Source organism: Staurois parvus, unplaced genomic scaffold, assembly GCF_062004578.1.
Source record: "Staurois parvus isolate SC_StPar_1 unplaced genomic scaffold, SC_StPar_1.0 ptg000244l, whole genome shotgun sequence".
Classification (NCBI taxonomy): domain Eukaryota; kingdom Metazoa; phylum Chordata; class Amphibia; order Anura; family Ranidae; genus Staurois; species Staurois parvus.
Window position 1 is genome coordinate 3,317,540 of NW_028318040.1, and position 14,874 is coordinate 3,332,413.

Sequence of the window (14,874 nt, forward strand, 5' to 3'; positions counted from 1 at the left end):
CGAGTGTGGGGGCCATTCAATGATATCAATTTCTTCATCCTCCAGGAACTGATTTCATACTCTCACCACATGAGGCCGGGCATTGTCATGCACCAGGAAGAACCCAGGACCCACTTCACAGCGTAGGGTCTGACAATGGGTCCAAGGATTTCATCCCGATACCTAATGGCAGTCAGGGTGCCATTGTCTAGCCTGTAGAGGTCTGTGCGTCCCTCCATGATATGCATCCCCAGACCATCAGTGACCCACCACCAAAACGGTCATGCTGAATGATGTCACAGGCAGCATAACATTCTCCATGACTTCTCCAGACCCTTTCACATCTGTCACATGTGCTCTGTCACATGCTGCTCTCATCTGTGAAAAGCACAGGGCGCCAGTGGCGGACCTGCCAATTCTAGTGTTCAATGGCAAATGCCAATCGAGCTCTATGGTGCCGGGCAGTGAGCACAGGGCCCACTTGAGGACGTCGGGCCCTCAGGCCACCCTCATGAATTCTGTTTCTAATTGTTTGGCCAGAGACATTCACACCAGTGGCCTGCTGGAGATCATTTTATAGGGTTTTGGCAGTGCTCATCCTGTTCCTCCTTGCACAAAGGAGCAGATATTGGTTCTGGTGATGGGTTAAGGACCTTCTACAGCACTCTCCAGCTCTCCTAGAATAACTGCCTGTCTCCTGGAATCTCCACCATCCTCTTGAGACTGTGCTGGGAGACACAGCAAACCTTCTGACAATGGCACATATTGATGTGCCATCCTGGAGGAGCTGCACTGCCTATGCAACCTCTGGAGGATCCAGGTATCGCCTCATGCTACCAGTGGTGACACTGACCCTGCCTAGCCAAATGCAAAAATAGTGGAAAACAGTCAGAAAAGGAGGGTAGGGAAAAAAATGTCAGTGGCCTCCACATGTAAAACCATTTCTGTTTTCGGGGTTTTCTCAGTGTTGCCCATCTAGTGCACCTGTTGTTACTTTCATTAACACCAAAGCAGCTGAAACCCCCTTTGTTACTTACCTGACCAGATCAATATCCCAGGAGTTTAACTGACTTGATGCTATACTCTGATTAAAAAGCGTTCCTTTACTTTTTTTGAGCAGTGTATTTCTTTTTTGTTTAGGGCACCACAGCCAGTAATTCTAAACTAGAATGAAAGAAGTCATTCTTAATGCCATTTGGTTACCTGGTTATCTTACTTAGTCTATTTATTTAAGAAAATGAACACTGTGAAAATAGGCACTCCTTGGAAACTCACCTGTTAGAACAAGCTATTGTGCAGATTGCATAACTTGGTGTGAAATGGAAGGATCAGCAAGCACAAGTGGTGCTAAGCTCAGTGATACTATCAAAAGATTAATAACTAGTGGTCGTTGAATCTGCCCAGGCTTGATTCACCAAGTGTTCGGCAAATCTTATTCGAAATTCATCAAACCCAAACTCAGAGGCAAATCCCATTAAAATCTAGAGGTGGAAAATCTTGTTAAATTCTGTCCATTTTTAGTGTTAATACAGAAATTACTATAAAAATACATGGGGAGCTGAGAACCGCCATGGGGGATATGCAAAACAAATACCATGCAGCAAGGAAAGGAGCTTTAGCAGTGGCACTTGGTTTTCCAAATGGTATTTCAGACCAATCCATAATGGCTGTAAAAATATGCCAGTCTGGAGAATTTTTTTTCTGCTTCCAGAAGCATGTAGTCCAGTGTGGCCAGAAACAGCAGAGTTTTGGCATAAAAAAACTCTTAAAGCTCCTAAACTCAGCAAATAATGCCAGTGCCCAGCGTTTTCTTCATTGGTTGTTAGGGATATGGTGGGGAAGTAAATGCAAAAACCCCTCACAATAAAGGATAAAGCACCTCAATGGCTAATGAACAGAATATATTTATTGTAGCACATAAGCAATAACCAGTTCAGTGCATAAACCCATCCATCCCCTCCTCCCCACATCAACCCCCACCCAAACAGCTCCCCCAAAACACCAGAGCCCCCCCAACTGAAACCCCACCCCCGCCCTCCTCAGGTAACCCCAAACCCCCAAAGAGATACCCCCCTCTCCTCCGCCCTGCAATCCCCCCTATCCTCCCAAAAGAGGAGGGATCCAGGTGAATTGTGCCAGCCCTCCACACCTCTCCCTGTCCTCCTTCACTGATGGAGACTCCCTACACCATGCTGAATTGTGTGCTAAAGACCAGGATTAAAACCAGCAATAGTGTCAACTCCGCAAGGATATTAGAGGAAGGCAATGAAGCAACAAGGTGCCAATGAAATTTCACATGTAACTCCGTGCAAGATATGCTCAAGTCCTCCTGTGTTTATATCACCATAAACAGAGCTTCAGAAAGGACATGTAATTGGCACTTGACAGTTCCAGCCTCAATGCAGTAGGTAAATAGAACAGTCTCACCATGTGGATATCAAGACATCCATGTTGGCAAAGTGATCCGGATTTCCATGTCGTCTCAGGTAGCAAAATCTTGGAGATGAGACAGCACAACTTGCAGCACGAAATGCAATATGCACACAGCAGGTCAGCAGGGGGTTGCACGTGGAAGGAAGATGTGATCCTTTCCGCCTACATGTTTTGCCACAGCCTCTGACCATGGCTTCTTCAGGGCGTAGCTATGGATTGGATGGCTGACATTCCTATATATCTACATCACCACACTATGTTCCACCTCTTAAAGCAGCCACCTGGGATAAATCTAAACAATGTGCGCCACGTGGGTGCCCCCTCCTGGTTGGTCCATGTGTGGAGTACTAAAAGGGGAAAAATCCTCCAGTCTTAGGTATATATCAAATACCTGGTACCCTGCATGGGAACCCTAAAAGTACTTGTATGTCTCTTCTGCATATCTCCGACTCCACACATCTACCAACATCACATTAGCATCGATAGGCGAAAATTGCTTTTCATAACAATCTCTTTTCATAAAAATGGCTGCAAGGACAGATCATTATTAAGTCCAAGAGGACTCATAGTATTTAATAAAAATATCCATCTTGCTTCCTTTTGTAACAAGATCTTGTCCTTATCACCTCTAGTCTCTGACAGCGACAACTGAAAGATGGCTGCACATTTTATTCCTTTCAAGGATGAATTATGATAATGTTCAATATGAATGGCTAGTGGGGACTCATCATCTTTATTCATAATACTGGCTAGGTGTTCACCTATTCTATGTCTGAATTCTCTTTTAGTCTTACCGATATAAATCTTATTACATGGGCATACAATTCTGTATACTACCCATGATGATGAACAGTTTCGGAAGGAGTTAATAGAATATGTTCTCATACCTGTGGAATCCTGAAATTCTCTAATCTTATCGACATGTCTACATATGGAGCAATGTCCACATGGAAACATGCCCTTTATGGGTGGTTGTATATACATTGGTTCACTTCTACTCCTTCTATATTCACTGCACACTAGGGTATCCCCCATGGTAGGGGGCTTTTTGGCTATAATCCAAGGCCTATTCCCTATTATGTCCAGTATTCTCTTGTCTAACATAAGGATGTGCCAATATTTATTTAAGACAGATTTTAATTGACTCCAATGAGTTCCATATCTAGTGACCAACCCAACTTTATTATGTTTTTCTTTCTTTTTGTCTTTGTTGTGTTGTAGTAGCTTTATCTTATTTTGTTTAAGTGCTCTTACTCTACCTACCTCCATTACCGAGCTGTGGTATCCTCTTACTTTGATCCTTTCCTTCAATTCCTGGCTTTCAACATGATAGTCATCTTTATTTGAATAGTTTCTCCGGCTCCTGAGGAACTGTCCATAGGGAATACCTTTAATAAGACCAAGGATGATGACTAGTGGCATGAAGAAGGGTATTACCCGCTGTGGATTTACGAAAGTTGGTTGTTTTAAGCTTATCTCCCACCTTTTTTAATTTCAGATCGAGGAATTCAATTTCACATTGGTCCACTTTGTACGTTAAATAGATGTTTTTATCATTAGAATTTAATTCACATATGAACAATTTGAATTCCTCCAATGACCCTCTGCACGCCACTAAGACATGATCTATGTAGCAAACCCACACATGGCAGCATGATCTTCGTATCTGGGGTTATTATATACTACAGTTTTTTCCCCACCAGCCTAGGTGCAGACATGCATATGAGGGTGCACATGTTGCACCCGTCGCAACTCCCCAAGTTTGACGGTAAAATTTACCGTCAAATATGAAGAAGTTATTATGAAGGATAAGATCTAATAATTCTACCAGAAATTCATTATGAGGACCAGACAGTGGATGTTTGAGTTCCAACCACTCTGAAATTGCTTGAATTCCTGTCTGGTGAGGGATGGACGTGTATAGTGATTCTACATCCACTTCCGCTAGTAAGCAGTCTACTGGTGCCTTCAAAGCAGCCAACATACTCAGGAGATGCCTCGTAAAGCTTCTACCATATGCTTAATTCTTTTGTCTACATATTGTCCTATACGTTCTGTGGGTCCACCCACCCCTGAGACTATAGGTCTCCCTGATGGTTGGGTTGGTTTTTATGGACCTTTGGGGGTCACATAAAAAGTAGGGATATTGTATTCCTCTATATGTAAGTAGTCCCGTTCTTTTTTCCTAATTAGTCCTACTTCAAAGGCTCTCTCCAATTTGTAATTAAGTTCAGTGACGAGGGCAGAAGAAGGGTTACCGATACATCTTTCATAGCATAATTCATTATTCAGTATAGTTCATGGGACAGCACTACAGATAATAGATAATATACTACACAAATGAACACCCCCCCATGGGGAACTTTCATGTAGCAACCACAATACATATACAGTACATAAAAGGATTTTTGTTAAAAAATACATGCTTTATTCCATAAACATCCTTGTAAAAAGTACACAATTGTTTAAAGCACATTAGCTCTGACAATATTGTGATAGGCTTTTTTTCACACAATAAACTTGGACAATACTACAAAAATATTTCCTCCTAACTATGAAGAAAGACTCCCAAAGAAAGGAAGGCTACGTGTTTTGATCACTCTATTTTGGCTCTTCTGCAGGGGGCATAGACATAGAAGTAATTTCTATAAAATATACAAAAACGAATGATAATATACACATAATAGTGAATGAAAAATATTTAAACCAATTACCATAATAATACTTAAAAAAAATGTAAATGAACATTGATCAGAGCAATTCTAAATGGTATCCAGGGTGGGATTGTATAATCCAAAGCCTCAAGGGTATAAATCCACCAAAACAGTGAGAGTGCTCAAATATGCATTCTAAAGCTGACAGAACCTCAGGAACACCGAACCGCCCTCATCATAAGAAGTATAGTATAAGTTGGATGCAAGGCCAGTTCAATAAATCTAAATATTAATATTCAAATAAATCCACAAAGACAAAACTGACAATTTGAGGGCTTTGTGAATAAGCACAGAAGGCTGAGATACTTATTTCTCTTATGATAGGGGCACCCCAGGTCTCATAAGGTTGGAAAATTGTAACTGTGGTTTGGTCTAAAATAAAAATCAAAAGCTTTATAATATATATTGGCACCTGCCCAAGAAAAGGTCACTATTATGACTATCCAACATGCTTACTGTGATGTAGACAGATAGAGGTATTACAAATAAAAAATGACTGCGACCAAGTTCACCATCTATAATAAAAGACAGAACAGAGCCATGAGGGCATTAACTAAACAACTGTGAAAAATAACTCTTTACCAAGAAAAAAAAAACTTTTTAAAGAAAGCTTAATATGCTCACCAAACCAACAGGACCACGTAATCGATAGTCCTCCAAATAGAAAGTCAGGCCAAACATAGCAATGCATCCAATATATATAGGATTCAGTTAAAGATAACTGCCTAGTCAAGAAGTGATCCAGTGAACCTGTGCTCCCAGCAAAAGGAGGGGACGGAATACCGCCAATGGCGCCAAAATGGCGCTCCTATGTGGCCACTCCGTCGTCTGTGAGGGAGCATGGCTCCCCTGGCGTCCACCGCCGACACCCGCTGCAAAGCGCGTGACATCACTGCGCCAGTGCCCAATGTGTAACCATGCCCGGGCGCATGCATGGCGTTGCTGTTGTCTGGGGCAGTCCAAAGACGCCACCGGCATGGGTACAGGCCACATCCCATGCCGGACACTCCAGAGGAAAGAACAACCCTCGAGAACAAGGCCAATCCCACCCTGGAGGTCATCCATGGAAAGAACAACAATAATTATCTTAAAAGATGAATATAACATAAATCGACTATATTGCAATTACTACCAAAAGTACAAAAAATATATGAACAACAGTAATAATGATAATAATATTAGTGCACATCCCCTACATAGCAGCCTAACTGAGGCCAATGTAAAAATATCAATTATTATTCCTTATATTGCAAAAATGAGTGAGTCCAAGGATTATGGGCAGCTGAAAGATAAAACTCCATAGAGAGAATGGAATATTCAATCTGTTTTACCGGAAGTGAATCCCTTCAAAAAAGGGTGAAAAGATATAGCTTCATTCAGGCTTGGAGGAATTGTGGCTTATATATCCATTTTTGTTCCAACTGGAGCAGATTTTTGTTCCAATCTCCTCCACGGTCAGGAATGTGTACTCGATCCACGGCAATAAATTTGACTTTGGGGACTCTGTAATTGTGAACCAAAGCTGCATGTCTGCCAATAGGAAGATATCGATTACCTATTTGCATGCTGAAGACATGTTTGTAAATGAGGCACCAAAATTCTTGTTTGGTTTGCCAATATAAAAAGCACCACATTCACACGGCATGAGATATACCACCCCTCTGGTCTGACAGTTAGCAAAGTGTTTGCGTGTATATTGGGTTCCATTTAGTAATAGAATCATTTTTTTCTTGTCTACCAATATATTGTGTTCATTAGCCATTGCGGTGCTTTATCTTTTATTGTGAGGGGTTTTTGCATTTACTTCTTTTTTGGATGCGCCTCCCCCTTAATTAATTAATACCACTTCCAGGATGGGTTCTTGAGCCATTGGGGTTTTTTTTATATGGTGGGGAAGTTGTCCGCCACATTCTTAACAACAGATGAGTTATAGGCTCTCAGCGGGACTCCCCACTGACAGCTGAATGTAAAAAAAAAACATTAGCAGGCATTAAAAAAAAGTGAACAAAAACAGGGTGGGGTCCCCCCCCAGTCGGGTGGGGTCCCCCCCCAGTCGGGTGGGGTCCCCCCCCAGTCGGTGTGACGCACTGACACGGGTCGGTGATGTGAAAAGGGAGCAGGGTCTCCCGGTGACATTACCACATGTCCCCACCCCTTAGTTATTTAAGAGCTATCAGACGGCGGGAGCCTTTGTCGGGACCAGAGGTTTTTTTTAATCTTTTTTCGGGTGACGGCCCAGTGGCAGCAAACGTCATGGATCTACTGACAGTGGTAGATGATGGACTTTTTTTTTTTTTTTTTTAACCACTTGCACTCCTGAGGATTTACCCCCTTACTGACCAGGCCTCTTTTTGCTACTCAGCGCTGCAGTAATTCAACTGATAATTGTGCGGTCATGCAATGCTGTACCTAAACGAAATTTACGTTCTTTTTTTTCACACAAATAGAGCTTTCTTTCGGTGGTATTTGATCACCTGTGCGCTTTTTCTTTTTCACGCTATAAACAAAAAAAGACCAAAAATTTTTAAGAAAAACAATATTTTTTACTTTCAGCTGTAAAAAATATATAGTAAACTCAAAGTTAGTTATAAATTTAGGCCAAAATGTATTCTGCTACATGTTTTTGGTAAAAAAATCCCAATAAGTGTATATTGATTGCTTTGTGTGAAAGTTATAGCGTCTACAAACTATGGTATAGATACTGCAATTTACGCCATTTTTTTGCTATACAGCGCTACGCTAGTTTAACAGACAATTGCGCGGTCATGCAATACGGTACATAAATGAAATTTCTGTCCTTTTTTTCACACAAATAGAGCTTTCTTTCGGTGGTTTTTGATCACCTGTGCACTTTTTATTTTTGGCGGTATAAACAAAAACATTTTTGAAGAAAACAAATTTCTTTTTAAAAAAAACAATATTTTCTCATTTCGGTCATAAAAAATATCCAAAAAAAAAAATGTCATCATAAATTTAGGCCAAAATGTATTCTGCTACATGTTTTTGGTTAAAAAATCCCAGTAAGTGTATATTTATTGCTCTGTGTGAAAGTTATAGCGTCTACAAACTATGGTATAGATAATGGAATTTACACAGCTTTTACTTTCTGACTGCCCATCACATTTCTTGAGGTGCTAAAATACCAGGATAGTACAAACACCCTCAAATGACCCCTTTTTGGAAAGTAGACACCCTAAGCTATCTGCTGAGAGGCATACTGAGTTCATGGAAGATTTATTTTTTTTCCACAAGTTTCTGGAAAATGACAAAAACATTTTTTTTTTTACACAAAGTTGTCATTTAAATGATTTATTTCTCGCACAAGCTATGGGTATATGTGGAATTACACCCCAAAATACATTCTGCTACTTCTACTGAGTATGGGGGTACCACATGTGTGAGACTTTTTGGGAGCCTAGCCACATACAAGAGCCTGAAATCCAATGACCACTTTGAAAACCTGAAGGTGCGTAACTTCCTCATTTCACTTCCTCAATACCTATCACAGTTTCGAAGGCCCAGACATGCCAGGATAGCACCAACCCCCCCCCCCCCCCCCAAATGACCCGTTTCTGGAAAGTAGACACCCCAAGGAATTTAAAAAGAGGCATGGTGAGTATTTTGCAGATCTCATTTTTTCTCACAAGGTTTTGAAATCTAAAAAAAGAATAGAAAAAAATATGTTTTTGTTTTTTTTCTTCATTTTCCAAAAACTTCTGTCAACTTCTGGGTTTGATGCTATCCTGGCATTTCAGGGCCTCCAAAACTGTGATAGGTAGTCAGGAAGTGTAATGAGGAAATAAAGCCCTTTAAAAGCCTGAAGGTACTTATTGGATTTTGGGGTCCTGTACTTGGCTAGACTGTCAAAACGTCTCTCACATGTGGTACCCCCATACTCGGGAGAAGTAGCAGAATGTATTTTGGGGAGTAATTCCACATATACCCATGGCATGTGTGAGCAATAAATCATTTAAGTGACAATTTTGTGTATAAAAAAAAAAAAATTTTTTGTCATTTTCCAAAAACTTGTTGTAAAAAAATTCTTCTATTGATTCAACATGCCTCTCAGCAAATAGCTTGGGGTGTCTACCTTCCAAAAAGGGGTAGTTTTGGGGGGTGGGGGCATTTTATGCCCAGCATTAGAAGTTTATGCCACATATCACTCACTCTTCTAACCACCTGAAGATCAAGCCTTTTCTGACACTTTTTGTTCACATGAAAAAAATCTGTATTTTTTGCTAGGAAATTAATTGAAACCCCCAAACATTATATATTTTTTTAAAGCAGACACCCTAATGAATAAAATGGTGGGTACCACAATTTTTTATGGCACATAGCACTTGCACAGCGATTTTTCAAATACAAATTTTCTTTAACAAATACACTTTTTTTTACTTTTAATGCACAAAAATACAATATATTGGCCAATTTTGACAATTATAAATAAACAGCGCAAACATAGACCTCTAAATATAATCAATCTATAAAGTGCATAATAATACTAAATATATCATAAATAATATTAATAGTGAAAGTCCATCATAATAATAAACACCAAAAGTTTGTGAATCACAAAAAATTTGTGTGAAGATAAGAAATCCAAAAATTCTTCAGATGCAAAGAAAACTTCCACCTTCCACCCGTGCAAACCAACATCAATTACACTCACCAGATTTTTGGTGAATGAAACGCCTTTTAGGGATTTAAAGGGATCCTAAGCCCTCTTTCGTATCCACTCTATAGGATTCCTCACCATCACAATAGGCTCCACCATTCAACCAGGGAGAAAAAAATCTCAGATAGTGTGATATTGCTAATTGCTACTATTAATAAAATCAAAGATTAAGGTCACTCACATTTCAACCACTTTAAAAAGGCACATTTATTGAAATAACCTCTTCCAGATGGAAAATGAGTGATATACAGCCTCCTCAGGAATCTCACATCACAGCTCCAGGGTACAGCAGAAGCTCCACAGAGAAGCCCATACACAGATCCCAAAAGATGGCCGCTGGAACATTTTTGTGTTTTATCACATTGCACAGCAGCAGGGTAGATCCTGTATTAGTTTCTTTGGCGCAGGAAGAATTTTCAGTATATTGGCCAATTATTTGGTAACATATAAAATATGATGGTATGCCGAGTAAATAGATACCAAACATGACATGCTTTAAAACTGCGCATGCCCCGTGCAATGGCGACAAAACTGCATAATTTTTAATATCCATAGGCAACGCTTTAAAAGCCTTTAAAAGCTACCATTTTAGATTCACAGAGGTGGTCTATTGTTAGAATTACTGCCCTTGATCTGATGTTCACGGTGATACCTCACATGTATGGCGCAACCGCTGTTTCCATACCGGCACAGGGTCAAGGCTTGTGCACACAGGTGTGCATGCATGGGAGGAGCGAGTTTTTTTTTCTTTTAAGTTATTTTGATTTTTTTAAAATATTTTTACATTGTACCTTTCATTTTTTTTTTGATCACTTTTAATGCTATCACAGGGAATGCAAATAACCGCTATAACTTCAATGAGCATTGTCACATATTCTTTTTTGAGAAATCTGGGGTCTATCAGACTCTAGATATCTCCTCTGCCCTTACATTATCTAATCAAACCAAAATCGGTGTGACCAGATGCTTTCCCAATTTACAAATGGCGCTGTTTATATCCTGCAAAACTGAAGTGATGAAATGCTCGTAGCTTCTGATTTCTTAGGCTATAGAGATGATTGGCACCACTCTGGTCTCCAATCAGCTCTATGGTCAGCTGGCAGAAACACCAGCTGTATTCTCAGGTTTCCCCGATGGCACGGGATTGCCCGAGAAGGCCGTTGAAGGTGGAGGGGGGAGGGGGGCATCATATCCTGCTGCTTGTAAAAGCAATCCTGCAGCTAATTAGCCACTAGGATTGCTTTTATATGAAAGCCGATCGCCGGCTGAAAAAAATGATACCAGGACGATGCCTGCAGCTGTAGGCATCATCCTGGTATAACCATTCAAAGTCCAGTGATGTACCACTACATCGCTGATCCTTGTTTGGTATATATGTTTTGTTCTTTTTTTTTGTATGCAGCCTGTGGGCTGAATTAAAAAAAGAGAAATCTCTGCCAGAAAAAGTGTGTGGTATGCCCACCATTAGAATATACCGCCCTGCATCCACCCACTTCTAATGGTGGGCACACTTTAGGTCACACTTTGCCACAAGCGCCAGTTCCAAGATTGTACAAATGTCTAAATAGTGGCACGCTTGAATAAAAATTGTCCACGCATAAGTGGTACCCCATATGGAAAGAGGATGACACCAAGTCCCAAACTATCCTGCTACTGCTCCCCATGTAGTCTGGGCATCCAGGGGGCTCCTCGTGACTATCCTTTCCCTCATAAATCCGAAACTTACAAGTATAGCCTGTTTCCGTCTCACAGGTCTTCTACATCATGACCCCATATCTGGCACGCTTGCAGGGGAGAAATTGTTTGAATGCAAGGCAGCCAGAAAAATTAATCAGGGACTCATCAACGCAGATGTTTTGCTGGGGACTATAGACATCTGCAAATTTTTGGTTAAGGTGATTTGCAAGGGGCTGAATTTTGTGGAGCCGGTCAAATTCAGGGTTACCCCGAGGATGACAGAGTGGATTGTCGTTGAAATGCACAAAACACATTATACTCTCATATCTATGCCTGGCCATGGCAGCAGAGAACACGGGCATATGATGAATCAGGTCTGTGGACCAATACAACCGCAATTCATTTTTTTTTAGTAATGCCCATGTTGAGGGTTAGGCCCAAAAAAAATGTAAATTCAGAAACCGTAATGAGTTTCCATGCGACTGGTCTGGCAAGGTTATAATTTGGGATGGTGGCGATAAATTGTTGTGCATATAAATTGCTTTGATCCACAATCAACGCATACAGATATTCCGTGAAAAACAGCTCCAAAAATCAAGGGGAGTAGTTAAATTATTATTCCTTGGATTGTTCCTCATATCACCCACCCTTCTGAGTATATTTTGGTCCTTTTTCTGTTGAGTTGGATTTTTGCTGTCCTTGTACAGAAACCAGGGAGTACATGTGTACAATTATTTCTCTTCCTAGTTTCTCATGGTCATTATAAGGTTGGCCGGCGTGGGATGACGTCACTGCTGTGCAGGAGTGCAGTCATCCTGGCACACAGGCACTATGCTTGCATGTAAACTGAACTACGCTTGCTAGTGAAATGGCCCAAATTCAATCAGTGTGTAGCACTACTTTGCTCAAAATCCTTTGGTCAAAAAAATCTAAGGAGCAGAGGCGGACAATTGTCGGATGAACATTTGTCTGTATCCAGCCAGATGCAGGCACTGTTTGGGTATTCTGACAGCCGACACTGCCAGCAGAAGATTCGTCCAGTACATGTTGTTTAGAGGTTTGAGAGGTCACTGAGTTGATTGTACTGTGGCAAGTTACTCTGTGTCATCTACATTTTATTAACATCTTATATCTGAACTGCTGTTGACTTCACAGTGTCACAATTATGCTTGCGGACCATCAATCCAGGCATTACATGTGACTACACCACTATATGCCAATTTGATTATGATGTGTTCCGTATGATCCATTGTCAGCAACTATATTTAGGAATGACATAAGCGATTACTTCACTATATCCTTGCATGCTATCCATAAATTGTCGCTGCATCCTCTAGGGCCCCCCACTATTCATGCAATACTACCTAATACCCCCCCATGTATGAATGTGGCCGAGTGAGCAGCTGCCTGGGTGACTAGACAACATTGTCTTTTTAATTTAGTAAGGTGTCAGTTAGTGGTTTTAGCTCACTATTTGTATATTATGTGTTATATATCTTTTCATTAAAGCCATTGTTGATTAACCTCCCTAGCGGTAATCCCGAGTGTAGCTTGGGGTTAATTTCAGTACCAGAATCGGTAACCCCAAGCAACACTCGGGATTACACTGCAGCGATCCCTCGAACCTTACGTTGTCCCACAATCCCGCGAGGTCCTCCTGCTGTGTTCTCCGGCCATGTCCGCTGGCCGAAGCCGGCATCCATCTTCCGGGTTCCATTCCCTGTGAGCGTCAGGAAGTACGGGAGGCAGAAACGGCGGGAGATTCAAAAAAGAAAAAATTTGACATACACACAATACACTGTAATCTCTTAGTATTATATTACTGTATCAAACCATTTCACCTAATTGTTGTCCCGAGTGCTTTGTCCTGTGCCCTGCCTGCACTTTTACTGTTCTTTCTGCCTGGAAACTGAGAAACGTCCATGGCTTCCAAAAAGCATCCCTTTAGGTCAAAAGCGGTTTTAGATCAGCTAGAGAACAGTGATAGTAAATTAGAACTACTTGCAGAATTGAGTGATAATGATTCGTGGGGAAATTCGTCATCAGACACTGAAAACAAATCTGCGACTGAGCTCAGTAATGTGCGAACTTGGCGCTATATTTCAAATTTCAGTGTTTTTGGTTTGATTACATTATTAAATTAAATTTATTTTTATTATATTATTATTTTTTATAATTATATTATGATTTATGATTTCGTGTTTCAAACTTTATCATGCCCGGAATGTTTACTAGACTCTTGATTTAAGTGAGTTATTCCTAAGAATTACAGGCCTACAATATAAAACAACAAATTTCCATGAAAAATAATGTACTGCTATGACATTCAAAAATATTTAGTTAGACAGCCAGGGATGTTAAGCTGCATGGTTCCATTTGAAACTTTTTTCCAGGGGTATCTTTCTAACCCTGTTTTTTATGTGAACTGTATATGAGTTTCAGTAAGACCACACCTAATATAATAATTCTTGATAAATTTTGAGTGGAGTCAGCAACAACCTGGCGGTTAATATGAGTGCAGGTTACTTTGCATTTATCACCTTTTCGTATTGGCTATAGAGGCCCTTGGCGTATTTTTTTTATATTGTTCGTTTGGATGGAACTGCAGTGTACAGCAAGGTGACATGGGCATCAGACACACCCAGAAGTTCCTACCATCAGTTTTAACATTGCAAGGGAGCTGAAATTGGGTTCACCAGAGACAGTATTTAAAAGTATTAGTCATATACTTTCAAGAGACGCTTTTGTTTGAAACCATTTTCTAACATCAGTGTCTCTTTAAGCTCTGTCAAAGGTAGTGAGAGAGCTGCATGGTGATGATTTGGATATAGCAAGGCTAATTTATGGGCCACTGCACAGACTGCATCGCTCAAGCTATAAGACATACTGAAACTGTACACCATATTATGAATAGCAACAAAAATGGGTCACAGCAGAACTGGGATCGCTCAGTCCTGCATAGAAAGCACTGCCTGGAAGCATTGCAGCTCCACACATAAACAGCCATGAAAAACTAATAAAATCTGCTCTTTTGATTCAATATTACATAGATCTACTCCATTATAATATTGCACAATATTTTTTAATTCATCAAAGAAATTCAAATTGATATACATTTTTTTTAAATCTGTGAATGGTGTGTGTGTGTGTGGGGGGGGGGGGAGGGTTGTAGCCTCAAGGTTTTACATACATCTTTATCTGCATTACACAGAATTCACAATGCCTATTTACCTGACTTGTCATAGTGGACACTAGATTATTCATGAGGCTACAATCATTTTAAATGTGTGTATGTAGTACACGTTCATCTACTATTGTATTTTCTAACTCTTCACAAGGACTTGTGAAATAATAAAAATAATTTGGCTACTTTTAAGATTTTATTAATGAACAGAC